This window comes from Rhodnius prolixus, unplaced genomic scaffold (genome assembly GCF_049639745.1).
Source record: "Rhodnius prolixus isolate KJV_2025 unplaced genomic scaffold, Rpr scaffold_6, whole genome shotgun sequence".
NCBI classification, from domain to species: Eukaryota; Metazoa; Arthropoda; class Insecta; order Hemiptera; family Reduviidae; genus Rhodnius; species Rhodnius prolixus.
Genome location: NW_027411634.1, coordinates 33583551 through 33605286, shown reverse-complemented (window position 1 = coordinate 33605286; position 21736 = coordinate 33583551). Strand labels below are relative to the sequence as shown.

At 35.1% G+C, this 21736-nt stretch overlaps 1 protein-coding gene and 1 long non-coding RNA gene across 5 annotated transcripts in view; one reads left to right on the top strand and one right to left on the bottom strand.

Moving 5' to 3' along the window:
* Positions 1-21736, top strand: part of LOC141460300 (nucleolysin TIAR) — a 1257025-nt gene that overhangs the window by 107799 nt on the left and 1127490 nt on the right. The window lies entirely within an intron of this gene.
* Positions 1-21736, bottom strand: part of LOC141460302 (uncharacterized) — a 426050-nt gene that overhangs the window by 357722 nt on the left and 46592 nt on the right. For 3 of the 4 annotated variants that reach the window (XR_012461851.1, XR_012461849.1, XR_012461852.1), the window contains exon 2: positions 11592-11700. The exons of the other annotated variant lie outside the window; for it this stretch is intronic. This is a non-coding gene — a long non-coding RNA (uncharacterized lncRNA). The remainder of the gene's footprint in view (positions 1-11591; positions 11701-21736) is intronic. 4 annotated transcript variants of the gene reach the window in all.

The following is a 21736-nucleotide window of genomic DNA, read 5'->3' as shown; positions in this document are numbered from 1 at the left end:
TCCATTCATCCTTTTGTGTAATTCTCCCTTTCTCCTATTACTTCAACCATCCCCATTCCTTCCATGTGTTAATGAGGGAAGGAAACATTTACAGATCTCGAGTCTCTTCTCTTTTTTCTCGTTTTTCTTTTATTTCTCAACCACTCAGACTTTGTCTTCATAGTCGAAGCATTTAAATAAAAAGAAATTACAATTTCCTTTTTATTTTTTTAAACGCTGCACGTTAAATGCAGTTGTATTGTTCTTTTATTTAATTAATTTAAAATATCTTTTAATAAACCGAGCAGATCATTACTTTAACTTGATTTACGCTTGGTACTTTCTCCTGTATAACTCTAGAAGTCTTGAACTAACTTATTTTTTATGCATGGAAGCATGTTTTCTTGATTCAAAGCAGTCAATAATAATAATTTAACTTTTACCAAATACACTCTTTTCAATTACAAGATCAATTACACAAGTAATCGATTGATCTTTTTTTTATAAATATAGTATATGTATTGATGCAGCAGGTAACATACAAACGAATTCCTCTTTTCAATTACAAGATCAATTACACAAGTAATCGATTGATCTTTTTTTTATAAATATAGTATATGTATTGATGCAGCAGGTAACATACAAACGAATTCCTCTTTTCAATTACAAGATCAATTACACAAGTAATCGATTGATCTTTTTTTTATAAATATAGTATATGTATTGATGCAGCAGGTAACATACAAACGAATTCCTCTTTTCAATTACAAGATCAATTACACAAGTAATCGATTGATCTTTTTTTTATAAATATAGTATATGTATTGATGCAGCAGGTAACATACAAACGAATTCCTCTTTTCAATTACAAGATCAATTACACAAGTAATCGATTGATCTTTTTTTTATAAATATAGTATATGTATTGATGCAGCAGGTAACATACAAACGAATTCCTCTTTTCAATTACAAGATCAATTACACAAGTAATCGATTGATCTTTTTTTTATAAATATAGTATATGTATTGATGCAGCAGGTAACATACAAACGAATTCCTCTCAAAGAATTCTGAATCTTAAAACCATCAATTAAAACTGTCCGGTAGGACAGTTGTATAAGGGTTGATCGTCAAAAAGTGTACGAAAAAGCGTAACGTTGAAAAACACCCAACTTTGACCATTTTTTTTTTCTCTTTTTCTGTAAAAAATAAAATTTCCAAATTTTCTTTAAAATATTGGGAAAATACTCCTTTATAACTGTAATTTTTTTTTGAGGCATCGAAGATTTCGTTAGTTATTGAGAAAAACGATGCCAAAATTGGGCAAAAACGGCATTATCCAAAATTGTTCTTGTTGTTTTGCCTTTATTGTAAACAACGTAGCACCTAAATGTATGAACCGATTCAGAATTTCATGTAGATGTGCTTCTTTGAAGGTCTGGATATTAGTCTAAGCTAAAGGAAAGAAGTTAGCCCCAATTATATACAGATTTGTATCATCCTTAAGTGTATAAGATTGCAAACATGTCTGATGAATGTGAAGCACAAGATATTGAGTGAAAAATTTAGGCCGTGTTTAGAACCAAGCAAATTCTAGCTGCCATTATCTCATAGACTAACCTTAACAAAAACTTACAGTTTAAAATGTTAAGTATAAGGGTTGATTAAACGCCAAAAGGTACACAAATCAGCAAGTACCCAACATTTCATTAATACTTCATCAATATTTAAGTAATTCTACTCATTAATTTTCATTAATAAGTTATTTTTTAGAATTTATTAGATGTCACAGACCCTTATGCTGGCCATTTTCATCTACTAAACATATGTTCAAGTAGCACTGTAGATTGACTGTAATATCTAGTTATCTATAATAATCAAACTATTAATTACAGGTTAAAAAGAAAAACGTTACAAAAAATAAAAAAAAATTATGAGGCTAAAAAATTCAAAACTTTTTTTTAAAAGAAACTTCACCAACATACATCAATGATTTTCAAAAATCGTCGGTTTAAGTTCATTCTTCGATTAAAGTAATTGTTATTTTATGAAGTAGTCAAACGTTTATAATAATTATCTGGCTTTATCGCAAGTAACATAGTTTTCTTCAATTACATTCTCAATCTAGGTATTCATCCCACAATGTTGTATATATGTAATATAAAGTAAATAAGATATGCATATTTTTAGGACAGCTAATTATTCCAGTATTTTACTATAAGTAAAATTAGGAGGTCTAAATTAAATTACAATCGAGAAATCAATAATTGTTGTTGAATAATCTACTTGTTATAACTGTGTGTTATTTGTGCTCTCGAATATTTCGGTAAGACGAATTCAAGACAGTAGCCTACTCTAACTTTGTCTTTTTCTACTTTAACATGCATGTACATATATGTGATTTATCATAATTATAACAAAAAAATATTATAAATGAAGTGGCCAGCATAAGGGTCTGTTAGACTAATAAAGAAGTAGAGCTAATTTTTTACTCCTTCATGGAGGATGATATACGTAGTCTATAAGAGAACTACATTTCACAGTGATCCGATGTATGTGAAGAGAGATATCGAGACATAAATTTAGGACCTATATTAAACTATGAATCAGAGAGTCCTGCACCATCACAAAAAGGTATAAAAGGCCTACAGCAGAGATTCTAGCAACCAGCCATAGCTGCGTTGGTTTGGCAATGTTATGAGAATGGAGGAAGGAAGTCTAGCGGAGGAGAGTATTTGAAACCAGAGTGACAGGTTCCAGGAAGAGAGGAAGACCAAGGAGAATTAAGGAACAGGATGTTCAAACAGGGTTTCCAAGGAAGAGGACTGGAGATGAAGAAAAGAGATGGCACAGGATAGGGGCGAAGTTCTGAAGGGCCTCGACACCGGTATAGTGGTAAAAGAGGAATAAAGACCAACATTAAACTATGAATAGTCTTGCTTCCATTATCTCCTAAACTATTTCAATGTCAAGAATTTGACAAACTCGTAATTGTTGCCGCCAATCAATCACACTATAAAATTTACCTTCAAAAATCAGCGTAATTGGCAAAGAAATTCCAAAATGTAATTAAAAAATAACATTGAATTATTTTGTCTCAATTCGGTATTAAAACACCTCGGTTTTAATCCATTATACAAAGACATAAGCTCCTTATGTTCTAAAGAAGATTATCTATAATTCGGGACAAGAATTTTACAGCAGGACATTGTTAGTTAATAAAGATTTTCCTTGATTATAATTGATGATTATTTAAAAAGCACAAAAAACCAAAAACAGGAACAGCGATTTTTAATTAAAAAGCTGCTTTGATTTTTTTCAAGTTTCTGTTAAAATGCCGTATTTGATTTTTTTTCTTTTAACACCAAGAAGTACTTTTTAACAGTTTGTTAACTGAAATCTAAGAAAGATTGTCTTTTATTGAATGTTTGCGATTAAAGATTGGGTTAAAGATAGTTGTAATACGCTGCTTGATATTAACAGAGAGCAAGAGAAGTCCAAGTTTTTTTATAATATCTTAGTTCAGCTGTTCAAACACTTTTCTTTAATTATTTCAGCTGAAGCTGGCAAAACGAAACCAGTACAACTCTTAATGTTTTTTCATACTACAGTCCACCAGATCCTAATTACTATTAACTACTAAATTAGTTTTACTATTTAGATGAGAAAGCTGATTAGTTGAATTCTCCTACCAATGAATCTAAAACAGAAAGGAAAGAAACAGCGAGTTGCTCTTGTTTTACCATCTTATCTTTAACATATCAAAATACTTGGGTGTTCCGAGTCTAAAATCTACATACGTGTAAATATATAGAATATCTTTCTAAGTTCCAATTTTAAGTATATATACCACCTAAGCGAAATCCTTTTCTACCCAAACTTGGTTAAATTTACTGGTAATTCGTGGTCAACAACCTGGACAAATTTCCTTTAAATAGTTCATCCAATTGGTTATCCTAAAAAAGTGAATTACTTGGGCATTGATGCCTGTAATATTGAGCTGTAGTCCATTCAGAGATCAGGTTATTTCTTTCCTTTTGGTCGTTGAACATTTTTGGTCAATGATTTCCATTCATTCTTCATAAAATGTGATGATTTGCTGTTTCTATGATTTCCTACTTCAATTTCTTATAGCTCTAAAAGTATTTTTTCGACTGCATTAAATTACAGCTTTTTTTTTTTTAAGGAATTATGTTAACAGTTACATAGTTCTGCTTCCAAAAAAAACTTCAAATTCTCTTCTCCACCTTCAGTGAGATGGGTTTTATACGTATAAGAAAAAAAGAAGCTGAAACAAAATAAAACAAACAGTATCAAAAAAAGAGATAAGATCATTTAAGATTTACTTTTAAAACAAACATTTTACATCCGAACATAATGTAAGTTGCTCACAATAGCATATTGACCTTTTTTACTGAACTGTTGTAAAAACAAACAGTAACTCCAAACTACAATGGCGGCGATTCTAGAACAAAGGTAATAAAACTATCATGACTTGAGCTGAATTGCTCAAATTGTAACTTCTTTTTTGTCACTTTCCTTGCTGAACGGGTTCCTTCACTTGTAATTTCCATTCCATCCTTTTCTAAGAGGTTGCTGTCGCTATTTCTCCAATTGGCAACTTCTTTGCACATATTCTTTCCACTTTGCTGTAAGCTTTTTGCTGAATCCCTACAGATCCTTGACTAAAACTTCTAATTAAAAATATCTCCATTGCTGCCGAAGCCACGACACATTTGCTTGGGAGAGTTCTTTTTCCTTAAATCTTTCTATCAATTGAAGTTAATTGGACTTTCTTCCAATACTTCGTGCCTTATTTTGGGCCACTAAAAACACAAGCCTAACCAGTCACCTTCTTCTAGGCTTATTTTTCGCTAACTTGAGTGTGATTTTTGACATATTTGGGTTTTCCCTCTTTCTTCATTTCATTCCTTTTAAATTTTTTCTCAAAACCATGTTAGATAGAATGTTATCTCTCCTGCCAAGCCTTTGTAGGTTCTGTCAGGAAGAAGAGAAAACGGCACTGCACGTGTTGTGTCAGTGTGAGGGGCTTGTATGGCTAAGGATATTACTTCTCGGGGAGGAAAAACCAAGCTTTACCCAGGAGTCGCTCTCCAGCATCAAGAGTCTTAAAAAGGACAGGTCTGGAGGGCGAACTCTAAAGCAGGGGAGCCACAATAGATCCAAAGGGGTCGCAGTGGCGTAGCCCTTGAGGACGCCCTAATTTAATCTATTCTATTCTATCTCTCCTGCCAGCATTTCTTCCTATTTTCCGCGACAATAAGTGAGTGGGCAACTACAAAGTACTCTCAGTACATTGTGTTACATTTGCTGTACACAATATCAAAAGATGTCCCTCCACAATACAACTATTCTGCACCAATTTTGGTTTAAGTTCAGAGCTTTAGATTAAGCTTACTTGGGCATTCCAAATTTATAATTATTAATTTTTACAATATGATCATATGGTGTTGATTTACTTTCGGCCGCCTTTAAACTTTTTACTGTACTAAAAGAATTTTATGCTTATCTAGCCTAAAAATATGAAATATGAAGTACTTGAAATTTTACCAATGGAAGACTGAAAAGGCTGCAATATTTATTAGAAAATGAAGTATAAAGAAGACTTATTTCTAAATGTGATAATGAAATGAACTTTAAAGATCAAGTTCAAATGCTTTCTGCATTTTATAAGAAAGCAGGGATCTGTTTTTAGGCATAGGTTTCTTTTTAGGATGAGCATTCATAAATGTTGAATTGTGTAATTGTAAAAGCCTATATTGCAAAGTAAGGCAATAAAAGAACTGACTATTCCTCTAAGGCAATTTTGTAAAGTAAAGCTTAGGACAAGAAATGTAAACTGGTTGAACATAAAATAACTTGAATTTAAGAGTACTTGGTTTAGGAACTGAAAATGTTACAAATTACCAACACTTTTTAACAGTGAAAAGTGGCACTATTAGTCAGCACTATTAAAACTATGGCACAATTCTATGGAAGGTATAATCTAGTTCAGTTTTTACACTTTACAAAGTACCGGACTTCAGTTTAACCCAGTATTGTTGTTGTTGGGTGTTTTAAACTAGTTTATTGGAGAATAAAGGACTTCCTCCTACGTTCGAATCCTTTGTTAACAGGAATAGTTTAGCTCTCTCTAGTAAGTTTTAAAGTCATGACTAGCTGTTAACGATCTCAACTATTTTTTTATTAAATTGTTAGGACAGTTGGATCATTGTTATCCCACTCTGTATGAACTACAGAACATATTCTTTTCTACGTTTAGTTGGCGAAATTTTGGAGCTTAACAGTAAGTTAACATTAACAAAGTAGTATTAATTTATTAATGTAATCTCTTCCTCATAGTAATAGGAGTTATTGCAATCGTGACTACAGTTCTTTTCAATTAGAAGTGCCACGTTTTTCGGTACGTTTTTTTTTCTTTTTCACGAAGTGCCAATGTAAATTGTTCTGTGATTCTTCTCTATTTTGATTTACACAATTATCTTATCTCTGTTCTAATGACGCAATTATCTTATATTTTTAGGGTTTCCAGGTGCCATATTACTTGAATTTTTGTATTCATACAAAATAAAGAAAAAGTTATTTAGCAACTCAATTTATTAAGTAGGGAAAAAGTACACTGACGTTTGGAAGAAGCAATGGATTAGCCCTTCTTATAACGACTCCTTTCTGCGCATAAGGGCTATCGTTAAGGGTCAAGGGATCTATTGGATTTTTTTTTTGCTCTTATGTTGGAATGGACCCAATTTTTGCTGGAGCTACTTTTACTTGGCATTATCCTCTAAGTAGATCTTATTTTTTGTCTGTCCTTTTTGAGAACTCCATTCACTAAAGGTTTATACTGGTTATATCAGCATGTTTAAAAACTGGTTCACACTATCAGCGAGTGATAAGGGCGGAGCGGGGTTTATTCGGCACTGACAGGGTAAGAACCACCTTTCAGTGCAGCAAGGCAATAATAATTATATGAAATATTAATATTTATACAAAAAAATAATGACAATAAAGCAGTTAAATGAATTCATCGTCAAAGAATATCCAGTAGTTTGCCAACAGAAAGAACTGATTTGATATAAATTTGTTTATTTTGTTGTAAGGCACAAGTGCTGTTTTTACTTTTTAAAACTAGCTGCAATTATTTTCAGCCTCTATAATGCTGTTTTATATTCATTAAAACCAAAAAAATGGTGCAAGAAGAAGTAAATATTTGTTACCCCTTTTAATAGTATTTCCAATCAAAATGATTCCATCACAAAGACAGGACTGTAAAGTCAGAGAGCTGGTAAATTACACCAGCTGGCTGTCTGTAATAATGTTTTATTCAATCTAAATAGTGCTCTCATCAAAGACTTCCTTTAATGGATACATTGATGCACAGAATTTAACTAATCAGCTTTCTTACCTATAAAGGCAAAGTAATTCTGTAGTAATTGCAAGCAGCATCTAGTAGTAATCTGTAATAATTAATATATATGCAGTTGTAATAATTCATTTTCTTTGTACTTAAGCTGAAAGTTAGAGAATAGTTTTGAAACCATTGTGATTGAAACCAAAAATTACTGGATTACATTTGTAAGTGCGAAGGAAATAAAATAGATTTTTAGACAATTTTTTATATAAAATTTTAAATAGGCTCTTTAAATATTTGATAATAAAGAATTTACTGTAATTTTTATATTCTGTTGAGACTGAAAGAACTGGAGGTTCACTCAAAAGTAACTTTCAATCAGTGAGGCACACTAATTATCCAATACTGATGGATTTTTTGGTTATTTATTTTTTGATTGGCTATTTTGCACCTTAAATTAGATCTATTTTATCCCCCATTGGTGCCAGTTTAGACCAATCACAATATAGCATCCCCCCGCTGGTGATAGAATTTAGAATTCAGACAGGTTCTCTGGCAGTTTGGTTTAACAATTCTTTGGCACCATCCGCAACATCCCTTAACGTTTCCCACCTTTTCTGAGGATGGTTGACACAAATTGAGTTAAACAGGCTCTTTCAGACAAATTACTGGAATAGAGGGGAGCTGTTGAAACTGGTTCAATCACATCCTGGTGTTAAAGCACCTCCTCCTAACAAAGCCGTTATCTGTTTTGTTCTTTTCCAAACACGATACAGGAAGTTAGGAGTTTTCTAAGGAGTGCATATACCCTTCAATTCCAGCTAACCACCTGAGGCATTCTAAGGAAATCTCAGGACCAGGAAACCTTGGAAGATTATTTGGTAAAGTAATGCCTATTTTTTTCAGGTAGGCCTTTACGTCCAACTGCCAAATTAGGTGCAGTGGACGGTGGCGACTAGCAAACTTACTTTACCATAAATTTCTCTTACAAACCATTAAACAAAATCCAATCCATAGACCGGGGATCGAACCCAGTAACACTATATATCGTAGCTTAAATTTAACTTATTAGAGTAAAGCCTTACGATAGTACAGATCATTCAAAGTAATTTCTAAAGTAACGTTTCCTTATATTTTCTGTTTAAATTTCATATTCTTAGATCCGTTTTTGCGTAAAAACGCTCTATTTCCAACCTTTCATATTTATTAAATACAACTTCAACACATGGTACCAAATTACAGACAATTAGAACCAATTTACACCTAATTTAACCGCGTAGTTTCAGCGAAACAATGAAAAGTTAAGTTCTTTGCATCAATTAAATTTTTTTTGGAACAGAAACATATCAGATTAAAAAAAAGTTCGGTATTTAAATTTTTGCCAACCTACTCGACAATTAACATGGACATTTCCTTCAAATACCCAAAAACAGCCCTAGGGTAATGGCGGGTGTTATTGCTGATTTAGTGTAATAATGAGTGCTTTATTTAATTACAGCTGAAAATATATAAAGTGGAAAAAACAAACAATTTAATTAAATTAAATCTATATCTTTTAGTGCAGTTTATTATATAGATTAGCTGGTATCTTTGGAGATATTTAATTTGAAATTAAATGAAACTAGGCTCGATAAGGAGGTCCCCACGGTGCAGTTAGCAGTGCAGGGATCGTCCTGAGCTTATTGCTGGAGTTATCCCACTCGCTTTAACCCAACTAAATGTACAAGCGGAAACCACATTATTACTAAAAGAGCTACGGTGATCGTTTTTAAAAAATTAGATATTTTTATTTCTGTTTACTTGTTCCAGAAAAGTAGCTGAATCAAATCCATCTTATTTACTTTTCTACTTGGAAAGAGTTTTAATCGTGCAGATATTTGATTGAGAGTTTTTGGCGGCAAAGGAAGCGGATTTCCGGCGCTGTTAATTTGCTGGCGTGCCTATCTAGTAGCGTCTAACATTCTGCACCTTTATAAGAACACAGAGGCAAAAAACATCCGACTTATTCCACACCACCTTTGCGTCAAAGGTTAACTTCAGCTTTCAGCAATCAGAGGGTGGCGCTCATCAGGTAGAAAATGCTGCCGTTAGCCTTCTTCATTCTATTAAAATACTTCCTCGGCCATTTTGCCATCTCGATCGACTGGCCTCCCCTCCAATTACTCGGTAAGTCAATGACAGTCTGAAAAGCGAGGCTTCATTGCATACAATATCCGAGTGGTAACTGTTCGTTTTCTTGCTAAGCCCATAACGTTACTCTTATTGATTATTGATGGTCATTCCTTTGTGGCGTTAACTCTTTTCATTCTGCAACCATTTGCTGTGAATTGGTGTACCAACATTATATCAACGGCGTCATTTGCCGGTATGCCACTAAATTCCGTTCAATTTAGCCACACTATATCTTTAGAATCCTGGTACACACATTCGATCGCCCAGACCAGCGGTTCCCAATTTTTTTTCATTAGTGTACCCCTTTACCTAATTGTTTCCTTAATGTGTACCCCTAACATGTATATATAATATACAGGGTGTTCATTTTAAGACGGCTCAAATGCATTTCATGCTCAAATGGTTGATCTGATCGAAAAATGGTAAAGGAAACATTTGTTGCCCGTCACCTCTAGTTTTAGAATATGGGACTTGATTTTAGATTCATGCCCGCATACGCGTCTGACGCGCGACCAAAAGTGAGGGTTTGCAGTTGACCCCCATTTTCATATACACAGTTTTAAAGAGTATAAAAAGTTATGAAAGAAACCGGTTTCTTTCATAACTTTTTATACTCTTTAAAACTGTGTATATGAAAATGGGGGTCAACTGCAAACCCTCACTTTTGGTCGCGCGTCAGACGCGTATGCGGGCATGAATCTAAAATCAAGTCCCATATTCTGAAACTAGAGGTGACGGGCAACAAATGTTTCCTTTACCATTTTTCGATCAGATCAACCGTTTAAGCATGAAATGCATTTGAGCCGTCTTAAAATGAACACCCTGTATATAAAATAAATAATCGTATTCTTGATTTTACGTATTGTAACTTTAAATTAACAGCAAAACAATCTGAATATAATGTGTCTTGTAAAGAACCTATACATATGATATGTTCCTATTAAAAAGATCATTTATGAATAGGTAAACATTTCAAACCAATAACTATTGCAGAGGTCGTAAATTGAAACAGCAAAGCGTTAATAAAGGAGAAGTAAATTATATGCGGGCCATGTGTAATATTAGTCAAAACTAAAGCAACATTTTTTCGAATTTTTACATTTACTGCAGTATCGAATGAGTACTTAATTCTTGTCAGTTTATAAGTTATTCAGTTTTATTATAATAATTTTGTAATTTGAAGTTGTAGGAATCATTTATTATATAATTTTTTTCTCATTAATAATATATCTGTATAATTTTTATATCTTTCGCCATAATAACTTTTATTTTGCGTACCCCATGTTGGGAACCGCTGGCCTAGACAATGTTCTTATGCCATATTTGAGGGCCAAGGACTACGTAACTCAAAAATCACGTTTTACGAATTACTTTTCCTTGCTCCTTCGCCTTAATAAGAAGAAAATTTCACTTTATTTTTAAATTGAGGAAAAAAAACGGGGTGGCTACAAGTAATTTCTGGGATAGGAAAAAAAATTGCCTGATTACACTTTGCTTACTATCAACAAATTTTCCGAGTAATCAGCCAATTCGAGTAAAAATAACTATTTATCAAAACAACGCTTTGTATTTTTTTTTGTTTTTTAGTTTAGACAAAGTGAAATGAGAACAAATAAGAAAAAGGATATAATAAAAGAAAACCTCACGAAACAGTTGTAAATCGCTGTTAATTCTATCTTACTCCGTAGTTACCACTGACCTGAGCGGAAACATGCAGTCCACGAGCGGAAGTGAACCCATACCACTCTCTCTATCTACCACCAAGGAGCCAACTGACCCCCTTTCTACTAAACTAACTCTCGGTGGCTAGTTTAGTGGTGGCTAGTTTGGTGAAAGATTTAAATGACCTTCCTACCGCCAGATTGCATAAGTATCAACCATTTTTCACCAACATTCGCGTTCCCCTTTTTTTTGCTTTTGTTTTGTCTTTTTATACTTTTAAATCGACCCACGATCGTTGAATAAACATGATTCTCTTCGGCCAACCATTTTGTTTTTTTGTTTTTCTTATTTAAATTTACGGGGTTTTCCCCCCTTTTAATTTGAAAAAAATCTGGTGTAAAGTTCTCACCTAATTTTCTTCAGCTGAAACTTTTAGAATGTTGATAAAACTTGTTCTTTGAAGGTTTAAGTTTTCTTTGCAAATTACTGAAGCTATTAAGTTGAATGTCAAGCCCCGCCTGAAATAAAAAAAAAAACAGCGTTATATTTTATTTAATCCATTAAATTATAAAATAGATGAACCCCGCATCAATCTTAAATGACCCTTTAAACAGAGCTAATCCTTAACTCTGTTCCCAAACTACTTTAGCAAGACAATTCTTGGACAAATATTTTCAAATTAAAATTTGCAGATCTACATGTTTTCGCATGTTGTAAACGGAAATTGATAAGAAATTCATTGGAAAAAAGTCATATTGAGGCGCAACAATAATCTGAAGTCATCGGCGCCCTCAGATTTTTTTCACTACACTGCCAGCATCTGGACAGTGAGATGTAAGAAACTCCTAGGAAGAAAAAATCTAATGGTCACTGTATTCGAATCCGGGATTTCGGCGTAGCAGATCCAATATTCTAAGAACTGAGTTAATCCCACTATTTTCCCTACTAGTTCTTTTTGCGCTACTATCTCCTTAGGCCTCAGCGTTCCTTTCGCAAACGCTCGATTGCAACGCAATAGAACAACAGGTGAGAGGCTAATAAGCCCTACCTTGCGCAGATGCTTCCTGAACCTACCGTGCCCCGTGAATAGACCTGTAATCAGAGTAATCTGATTTCTACCCAAGCACAGGGTCTTTTTGGTTCTTTCCTTACACAGCCAAGGCAAGCAATAGTCTTACTATGTTTCACCCCAGGACACATCACCCAGTTCTTTTCGTGCTCCCTCCAGATCCAATCTCTGAAAGCCGCACGAACCGAACCCTTGGTGATCCCCAGGACAGGCTCCTGGGACGATGAAAGGAGTATTAGATCCATTCCTGGCCAGATGATCAGCTTTCTGATTCTGATTTCTGGCACCCAGCCGAACTTGTGCCGCGCCAGTAGTTCTAGGGCCTTCCTGCATTCCCAGACCAGAGAGGAGGTCATTCTGAAGGATACAAGAGCCTTCAGTGCAACCTGGCTGTCCGAAAAGATGCAAATCTCCCTATTTCTAGGTTCCATCCGCAGGTTTCCATTCTATTCTAGTATTTTGACTGGAGAAATATCGAAATAAACCACAAAATTTATCTGATAAAATGACAGTACTAGCCGATTTATCATCATTTCAAGAATTGAATTTAAATAATTAAACCCTAATAGTCGCAGAAATGTTGTTAAGATTGCCCTGATTTTCATTCTGATTTTTTTAAAATTCTCTCAGCAAAATAGTACTGATTTTGTCAGAGACTGTCCTAGTTGCAGAGCAAGTTTTAACAGGAATAACATTGAAGGATCTTTTATGATTTATATAGCTGTTAGAAGCCGTTAATATTTATACATTTTTACTACGTTCAATCAGAATTAAATGCCAACATGTTATTGTAGAATGTAACTATTTTAGTTGGTTTCAACTAGTGTATAGTTTGAATTTAGATAGGCTAAGTCTGTATTACTAGTAGCTGGTATGCGGCTACTAGTATCTAATCCAACGCACTAATTGGGCAGACCTACTTCTCATGAGAATAGCTAGAAGTCCCTTACTTAGTTATATACCTGTGTAACACGGTGTTCCAAGTATTCCACTTGTACTTGGCTGTGTAATTGGGAAACTTGAATGCTTTGGTCTCGATATATGCCAGGGTAATCAGTCGTATATGTTCAAGCACATTCAAACTGTATTCAAACATACACTTTGCAAATGGTTGATTTTGAAAACTACTTTTACTTTGAAAGTAATTATAAGTTTTTCAAGTCAATATTATGTTGATGAAAAGTTTAAATTCTAGTTTTACTTCTTTTTTCAATTTTAAAATATTTTGCCAAAAATTATTCCAAAATTTGCCATTAAAATTATTACAATTATTTGAAAGTGCATACTCGTAGTTAATGAATTTTACCAATTTTATTCTTATCGCAGTTGCAGGAGGGCAACTGTTTGGTAGATCTGCCAATGAAATAGTAATAGTGCCCAAATTCAACCTTTTCTATTAAATATATTCTCTTCAAATAGATGAATAACTTAAGAAAAAGTATGGAAACAAATATTTAGTCCATTGTTCGCCGTTTTTTTGGAGACTGTATTCATTAATCCAAAAAAGAAAAAAGAATATTGCTAATTTTAGACACAATTCTTATATTTTATTTTTTGGCCAAGCTTTCGTCCTAGAGACTAGGTCATTTTTAGGGTTTATTAACAATTATTACGAGGGTCGTTTGAAAAGTCCGTGCAAAGTCAGAGAGATAGCACTACTGGCGCGTATCGAGGTTATGTTTAGTTAGTAGCATCTCTTGGAAGAACACACGCCAAGTTTCAGCCAGATCGGTCTATTTCTTTGTGTTTGGCATTCGTTTGAATCGAGGAAGTCGAGTGATTTTCAAAAAATGGACGAAAAAGAATTTCGTGTGTTGATTAAACACTACTTTATGAAAGGCAAAACGCCTCAGGAGACTAAAGAGAAGCTTGATAAACATTATGGTGACTCTGCACCTTCGATTAGAACAGTTTATAAGTGGTTTCAAAATTTTCGGAGTGGCCATATGGGCACAAGTGACGCTGAACGTTCTGGACGCCCTGTTCAGGTTACTAATCCAGAAATCATTGATAAAATCCATGATATGGTGATGAATGACAGAAGAGTGAAGGTGCGTGAGATTGCTAGTGCTGTGGGCATCTCGAATGAACGGGTACATAATATTTTGCATCAACATTTGGACATGACAAAGCTATCCGCAAGATGGGTGCCGCGATTGCTCACGCTTGACCAAAAACGAAATCGTGTGAAGTGTTGCAAGGACGGTTTGCAGCTGTTCCAGAAGAATCCGCAGGACTTTAAGCGTCGTTTCGTCACTGTGGATGAAACATGGATACATCACTACACTCGTGAGACCAAAGAACAATCTAAACAATGGGTTACTAAGGGGGAATCTGCGCCAAAAAAGGCGAAGACCGTTCCTTCGGCCGGAAAGATTATGGCGACTGTCTTTTGGGATTCGCAAGGAATAATCCTCAGCGACTACCTGGAAAAGGGTAAAACCATTACAGGTGCATATTATTCATCGTTATTGGACCGTTTGAAAACCGAGCTGCAAGAAAAACGCCCACGATTGGCCCACAAAAAAGTCCTTTTCCACGGACTTTTCAAACGACCCTCGTATATGTCTACTGTCCTGTGTTCAGGTACTCTTAAACTTAGGACTGAGTACCTAAGCACAGTCAGAAAAAAAAGTCACACCATGCTTATTAACATTTGTTAACCGTGTTTTTTATATCAAATTAATTTAAATTATAATCTGTTGCTGTAAAATTTGTTAAAAGCCCTGAAGGTCGAAAACTTGGTTAAAAAAATAATTGAAATCGGCTATAATGTTTCTTTTTTAAAAAAATAACAAATTTAAATAAAACAAATAAACTTTTTCGACCGTTTCTGTACTGGCTGAAATTACGAGGTGATGAATGTAATGTTGGGTACTTGCTGATTTGTGTAACTTTTTCTTTCGTTCAAACAAACCCTTAGTTTTAAGGTTTTAAACTGTTAGTTATTGTTAAGGAGATATTTTTAAATTGAATTTGCACGGATGTTAGACTTTTCACAGGGAAAAAATTGCCAGAAACCATAAAATTTATAAAGTGGCACCGATTTTTCTCTAAATTTGGAATTTTGCTTAATTATTTTGATCTTAAATAATATTCTGGAGCATGGCGCACGAACAGAGCTAAGATTCTCGCGTTCTTCTATACTACGTCTTTCTCACCGGTATCATTTATTCCAGTGTAAAACTGCTATCGCTCCTGTTGGTGGCTTCAACTTCAATTTTCATTGAAGTCAACTACAGTCCAGGGAGTATTTCAAGTTGGGAGACATTTTTGGAGTAGAGTGAGAAAAAGAGATTGTATTTTACACTTTTCTTATATTCTCTTACAAGTTTTTGTTTTTACCTTCTAAAATTGGTGCTGCAGACTTAAGTGAAATACACTAGTTAGTGCAAATATCTAAGAAAGGCGAACCTTTTTCTTATATTTAAATAATTTATAACAAGTTGAGTTTCAAAGTAGTGGAGTGATGAAAGGAAGGACCTAGTATCCATTAAGTTTAAGAGAGTAAGAAGCACTAAGACAAAGTATTAATGCTTACCGGTGGTATGCGTAGCACTTGGTATGTTAGTCCTGCCATGGGGGACACACACTTTGTGTCCAAGAAGTGTATAGTTTGGACGGACGTACGGGTTGCCATCACAGCAATGCTGGTGTGCGCAAAGGATGGAGTTAAAAGGGGAAGGTAACCTGGCTCACACAGTTAGACCCAGACCCAGGGATATAGAAGCACTTGTGCAATCCGTGGAGCATGTTAAGTCAAAGTCTGTCAAGATTCCTTTTGAGTGCCCTTTGAACTCGGCTTCCTATCTCATACTGTCCTCTTCTTCTTCTTCTTCTTCTTCACTTCCAAACCCACTGCTCTGCTTCTGTCTCTCTCTCTCTCGTCAGCCAACATAGAGAGGGACCGGTCCGTGCATTGCTTTCCCAGAAACTGGGAATGTCTCTTGGGGTGTATGGATTGCTGCGTGGTTGGGGGGAAATGATGACAGTGTGTGGTACGGAGGGTAAGAAAGAAAATGTTGGTAAGAAGGAAGTTAGAGAAGTAGAAGTTCTTGGAGTCCGCCCTTGAGTATAAAGCTTCAAGGGACAGGAGTGAGGTTTGAACTGAAAGAAAAAGAGACAACAACTGCTGCACACACACACACACACTATTACAGAACACCCGTACACACGGTCACACTAACTAAGCTTTATATTTTTGGTCCCACTTGGGGGAATTGAAGTGCTTTCCTTGTCGTTCATCCTGGAAAAATCCGATAAAATGAAGAAAGAGTGTGGAAAAGCACTATTTCGTTAAGATTTTTCATTTTTTTTTTGTAAAATAAAAAAGCAAGAACACTCTCAAGACTTCGATAAAATGTCCTCCAAACTTGGAATTTTAATACTTACCACTTACTAAATCGGTTTTTTTATGTTGTTTTTAGGAGCTCAAATACTACAAAAATATGCAACAAAAAATATAACGTTCCATTTGAAAAACAAAAGTTGGATGCTGTATCTCGAGATACAGGGGTTTAAAAAAAATGGGTCAATCACTGAAAATAAACTAGACTAAAAATGATTAAATACGTGTTTTTTATTTTTTCGAAATTTCCCGCCGTTTAAAAAAAAAGTGGGTGGAGCATATAACTCTGGTCACCCTGTATATGTACATATTTTTTAATCTTTTTCTTGAAATTTGCGACTGCAACGGTTGTTGCAACAAGCAAATGCGATGTAATATATAGAGTCTTGATTGGAGATAGGAGAAGGCACCCAGTGGCGACACTCCATTAACGTGAATAGATGCACTATACTGCTCTTATGAGGAGAGTAGATCGCAGGGCCATCTTCTCTTCAATCTTCTTGGAGGATTACCTGGTAATGTGGATGAAGATAAGTGTTCAATTAAAGGATTAGGATGAACTGCTATAGAGGAAGGAAATTTTAAGAGACGAGTTTTAGTAAGGTCGTTAATGAAAAGGATTTTGAGGTCATTATGGGTTGGTGAGGTTAGAAATATAGAATGGAGCGTTAAGTAGTTTTCGTAGTATTTTTGGACTGTAAAGTCTGAATGCGTAGAGAATTGGAACGTTTAGTCGATCCCCCATACTTCAATGCCGTATGACCAATTAGGTCGCAGTAACAACAGGTATAAAAGTCTTTTGTTTTGTTTCGATCGTTTGTCAAGTAGTCTGGCGAGTAGTTTTGTAGCGTTGGTTAGTTTCTTGTCTTTTCAGTCTAGTCTGGGGGATTCCATGTCAACCGTTTGTCTAGGTACAGTCCAAGGTATTTTACCAACTTTTAATTTTAGATTTTTATTGCCCCGTTTCTAATCTGACATGATATTCCAGATGTAATGATTGATATTACTGCCATGAAAAATTTGGTTCGAATTACTTTAATGCCTAAAATATTCAAGAGATAATTAAATCCAGCTTAAAACTTGGAATCTTTACAATTGTGGTGGGTCCCCAGTGGATTTCTCTTTATTGTGTGAGGCTGAACTACTTAGTGTCGTAATGGCATAATAATATTTTTATTGGCACAGTCAGAATATATTTTCACCTGACAAACCAGATAAATGTCATGATATGAGGTACATCCTCCATTATTTTGAATTTAACATCAATGTTAAGCATTAGAAGGCATGTGTTTATGGTCTGGGAAGTTAGACTTCCGTGTTTTTGAAGGAAATTTCACTATAACGTCACAGTCGATGATCAAAATAATTAGATAATATGATTGGGAAGGCAGTTGGTCTATAGCTAATTATGGAAGAACTTTCTTAACGACTTCATAGTTAGGTTGTCTTGTAAAGATGTCAGTTTCTGTATCCAATATAATTTTTTAAATATAAACATTTTTGTTTTTCTTTTATATAACTAATTAAATACAGTATTTATCAATTAATTTTCTGGTTTGGTGAATAATTTTAAGATAAATAATATTTTAGTGTGCGAAGTTCTGTGGGTCCCCTTAGCTGTGTTCTGTTTTCCACCTTGCTATGACAAGGTAGTGTCAATGTCCCGTTTCCATGGGGACCTCCCTTCTACCAGCGCCACAGTTCCCATTGCCTCATCCCTTTGGTCTGGTCCTCATCGTACACAGTGTATATACCCTTTTCTTCACCGCTACACACCCTGTACACAGGTTCAAATGAAAGGAACACGGGAGGGGCAGGCAGAGAGAGAGATTCTGCAACAGGACTACCGCCTTCTACGCCCAGTCTATTTCTTGCCACCTTCCCTTCTTCCAGTTAGGAGCCATCCTCCTCTCATAGCTCTCACTTGTTTATTACGTAATTGAACCACTAGGGAACCAACGCTGCCTCCTCCTCCTCCACTCGTGGTACTCCATAGCCAGCGGGGGAAGGGGCTTTGAGAATGGAGTGGAGTGTCTCTCCCTTTCACTCGTATCTTCCTTAGGTAAGGGAGGACATTCTAGATTGTGAAATGTTTGCCTGTTGGGGGTCTACCAATCCTCAAGAGAGAAAACTTATTACGTATGAATAACAAAAGGATAAGAAAAAAATAATAATTCGACCGCAGACAAAAACAACCAGGATTTTGTTGCTTGAAATTATTTCATATCCTTATTCAAACATAATTTGGATATGTAAATCGAAATATGTATTTTTTAAACATCAACTTGCAATAACAAAGTTTATATAATAAATTGAAATTTGGTGAATACAGTTTCCTTTTACTGCGAACCAGTTCTTTCCAAATCTTAATTTCGTTTTGGCATTTCAAACTCATGGATAGAGCTACCATTTACGAAGTACGAGGTACTTCGTACTTCTTCGTACTTCGTACTCGTACACCTTAGAGGAGAACTCCACTAACTAACTGTTTGCACGATCCGAAAATGTGCCAATGGTTTTTTTAAAAAAAAGATGACAACATATGGCAGATTGTTTACTACAATAATTATATCGCACTACGTAGTGTAGTCAATTTATTAATTCTAGTTCCTGTGCAGTACTTAAAATACCCCTGAGCTCATTAAATGTATTTTTAAATTTAATTTTTCCCCCTCAGAAATACTTTTGTAGGTACATATCATTTTATTTATTTATATTTATTTTAGGAGATAAAGGCGAACGAAAGTAAATGTCAGCGAACCATTTTTACACTTTAAAGACTTACTTCCGTTCCTAATAATTTTAACTTAATTCCTCTTTCAGCCTCTGATATCGTCCAATATGAGGTGCGGCTATTAAATTACGAGACTGATGCTGCTACAGAAGAACTATGCATGCGCCAAATCCTTAACGACCGACAGCTGTGCAGCGTAAAGCCTTCTCTTTCGATTGCAGTGTCTCACGTGTTTTTGTAGAGAAATCTGTCTGACCGGAACCTGATGTGTTTGTGTAAGAGGTGTTAGTTTCGTTTTGCCGAAAACATGATACTACACATGTAGTAGAGCAACGAATTGTCGTGAAATTTCACATCAAAACTGGGTAAAACCGCTACTGAAACTTATCTTTTATTGGCGATGAATGTTTATCATGTGCGCGAGTTTTTTGAGTGATTCAAGCGTTTCCAAGATGGCCGAGAAGACGTCGGAGATGATGACCGCCCGGGTCGCTCTTCCACGTCCAAAACGGATGAAAATATCGATTATAATTAAATCAACATTACTACCGTGAGGTGCTTGCTTAACTTCGTGTAAGAGTAAAGAAAAAAACGGCCCGCTTTGTGAAAGAACAAGTCACGGGGTTCTCCATCAAGACAACGCGCCGGCTCACACTGCATTGTCTGTCAAGACGACGTTTCTAGCCCAAGTACAACATCCCAGTTTTAGGCCAACCGGCCTTATTCGCCTGTGACCTGGCCCCATGTGGACTTTTATCTGTTCCCCAAAGTCAAATCTGCATTAAAAGGAACAGGATTTCACAGTCCGTTGAAGCTGTGAAAGAAAAAGCGGTACGAGTGGTGCAGGAGCTCATAGAATAAGACTTCCAGCACTGTTTGGAACAATGGTAAATTCACATGGAGCGTTGCAGGGATGGGGGAGGGTTGTATATTGAAGGTGATAATAACTAAATATATATAAATTTAAAATAAAATGTTTTACAGCAATAGTCTCGTTATTTAATAGCCACACCTCGTCTTTTGGGATGAACATTGACTAGAAAGACTAAACATTTGTTAGCGTATTAAATGATACAGCGTGCTTGACTAAGTTTTGACTTGATTGGGGCAACACTTTTTATAGATTTGGGAAAAATAGAAATTAAAAAAGGACAAACAGAATCCCTTAGAGAAGGATTACGTGATTTTAATTTTGGTTAAGCTATAAGGATGGCAGGAGCACAGAGTGCTGCTCCATCCATTAGCAGTAGTTTATGTGAATAGTTGTATTTATAGTAGAGGGATGAATGTGTGAAGCGAATGTATTTGTAGGTAAGAATGGAGAGTGAGTGATATTCTAGTGATAAGCACCTAGACGATGCTGGCTGTATGGCGGAAGCCAATGCCAAAAAAACAAAAAAAAAATCCCAAATGTAATAATAACAGTGGGAAATAATTTTACTTAGCAATAAATAAATGATAACAAATGGCTTTAAAAAAAACAACTTTGTACCAAAGTGAAAATCATAAATAGAAACTATTAATTATGGTTAAAACATTATTGCTAAAAACTTTGTGGTTCATACCATAAATAGTTATACTTGCCAGTTTTTACTTTTGCCTTTTTATTGTTATTTATTTTATATTTTTCCTGCCGCTCTTTCTAGTTTCTAAAACGGTGAAACACTGCCAGTATAACTCAGTGTCCGCTCCACCTATCGCGCCACCTGCTTCCTCTACTCTAGAGAGCCGGAAAGAGAGAGAGAAAAAAAATGTGAAAATAGAAAATCCTGGATGGGCGTTCGTTCATTGTAAACAATGGGTGACACCTGCAGCTTGGCATTTTCAATTTTCTCTTTGCGTTATTTATTTTCTATTAATGTATGCAATATAATTCTACTTTTCTGAAGGAAAACTTTGTGGGTGTACACTCACTCGACTTTTTGTTACCGCAGTTTGTAATTGAATTTTCTTAAAATCTTCTTAACAAAAATTTACAGTTTTAAAAGTTAAGTATAAGAGTTGATTAAACGCCAAAAGGTACACAAATCAGCAAGTACCCAACATTTTGTTCATTCTTCTAGTATCATATTTTTTAGAATGTACTAGATGTCACAGACCCTTACGCTGGTTTTTTTCATGCATAAAATATTTGATTAGGTGAGTTAAAAAGTGTAAGAGCAGAACGTCGCTCTGATGTTACGTAGGGGAGCCCTAACCCTATCATCCTACCAAATTTTATCAAAATCGGGCCAAGATTTACTGAGTAATTAGTAATAATAATTTTGGAGGAGGCCTTACATAAAGGGGGCTTACTCCTCTACCATTCGATGTGCAGCGTCGAGACCCCCAAAAGACACATCTACATAAAATTCCGAATCGAATGACACCTCATTCATGAAAATCGGTTTACGCGTTTAGGCG